This window comes from Suricata suricatta, chromosome 10 (genome assembly GCF_006229205.1).
Source record: "Suricata suricatta isolate VVHF042 chromosome 10, meerkat_22Aug2017_6uvM2_HiC, whole genome shotgun sequence".
In the NCBI taxonomy this organism is placed as follows: Eukaryota; Metazoa; Chordata; class Mammalia; order Carnivora; family Herpestidae; genus Suricata; species Suricata suricatta.
In genome coordinates this window covers 96246240-96248126 of record NC_043709.1, presented here as the reverse complement: position 1 = coordinate 96248126, position 1887 = coordinate 96246240, and positions in this window count along the sequence as shown.

Below are 1887 nucleotides of genomic sequence, written 5' to 3'. Positions count from 1 at the left end.
CAGGCGCCCCAGAAGTCAGACATTTAACCAATCAACCAACCAACTTGAGAGCTGTCCAGTGGCCCCTAACATAAAATAAAAACTTTAAAAGATTAAAATAAAAGAACTACAATATGATTCAACAATATTATTTTTGGGTATACATCTGAAGGAAACGAAATCCCTATCTCAAAGAGATATCTGCACCCCATGTTCATTGCATTATCATTTACAAAGCCAAGACATGAAAACAACATAATTGTCCATCAACAGGAAGTGATAAAGAAGATGTGGTGTATATCTTATACACACACATATACACATATAGATGTACACACACAGATGTACACACACACACACACACACACACACAAAACTGTAACTATGAGGTGATGAATGTGTTTATTCACCTTATTGTAGTAATCATTTTGCAATATATATTTATCAAATAATTATGTTGTATGCCTTAAACTTATACAATGTTATATGTTACTATGTCTCAGTAACACTGAAGGAGGGAAAAAGATTAAGAAAAGAATCTAGGAATTTTAACAAACAGTAGTATCACAGATTGCCATCTACTGCTTTATCACAAATTATTCCAATACTTTGTGGTTTAAACCAATAGTAAATATTTATTATGTCAGCTCCATCCAGAATTCTGGAGACATGTATCCGTATGTTTGTGGCTCAGGATCTCTTATGATATTTCAATGAAGATGTTGGCTAGGACTGCTGTCATCTCCAGATTTGACTGAGGCTGGAGAACATGCTTCCCAAGAGGCACGTGCACATGGCTGGAAAGTCGGTGCTAGTGGTTGATAGAAGGTCTGTTCCTTGCCACGTGCACCTGTCCACAGGGCTGCTTAGATGTCCTCATGACACAGAAGCAGGCTTTCTACAGAGCAAACATCTATGAGAGACCAGGGTAGAAATTGCCGTGTCTTTAACGCCTGAGTCTTGGAATCATACACTATTTCTTCTGCAGTATTCTACTGGTAACACCAGCCAGCCATGATTCAGTGTGGGAGGGGACCACACAGGGCTTGGATCCCAGGAGATGAGAATAATTGGAGGCCATCTTGGGTTTTAACTGTAAGGACTTTTGCTGTGTTTTTTAGGACAATTTCATGAAGTCAATTTCTAAGATGCCAAAGGGAAACAAAGACAAGTTTTTATTAGGTTCTGACTCAGAACATCCTAAGATTTAATAGATGATTTATTAGTCAGAATTCATAGGATGATTTGCTATTGTAATTAACAACGTTTGGAACTTTTAGTGGCTAAACACAAAAAGGGTTATTTCTTGCTCACGTTGAAGCCTAATGTAAATTGGGTGAGACTGTCCTTGTTGCCTGCAGTTATTTGTAAGGATGCAGGTCTGAATCATTAGACAATAAAAGGGCACATGTTGCCCAAGTCAGGAGGGACCACCCTTGTAACACCCAATCAGAAAAGACCAGCTAACACCCTTAAGGGCAGGCCTAGAAGGCTAGTTACACCCTACGTGAGGGTCCTGGGTCCACTCTGTAATTGGTTAACACTCTAAATGTTGTAATTGGATAAACCTGCTGTCAATAATAGTGTATAATAATGATTGGATCACTGTACCTGTGTCACAATTTCCTGTAACTCCCCCTTCCCAAACCCATAAAGGCCCTGCCCCCGCTTTGTTCGGGGCTCTCAGCACGGATCCACTACGCTGGTAAAGTCTGTGGGCCCGAGATTAGGCCCTGGAGAGCCTAAACCCGTAATAAAGCCCTTTGCTTTTGCATGCGTGACTCCCTGGCAGTCTCTGGTTTTTGGGGATGATAATGAAATCTTGGGCATAACATATTCAGGGACCCAAATTCCTTCCATCTGGTGACTCCACCATCTCCTACAGCTTTTGAATGTTGCAGGGTAGTT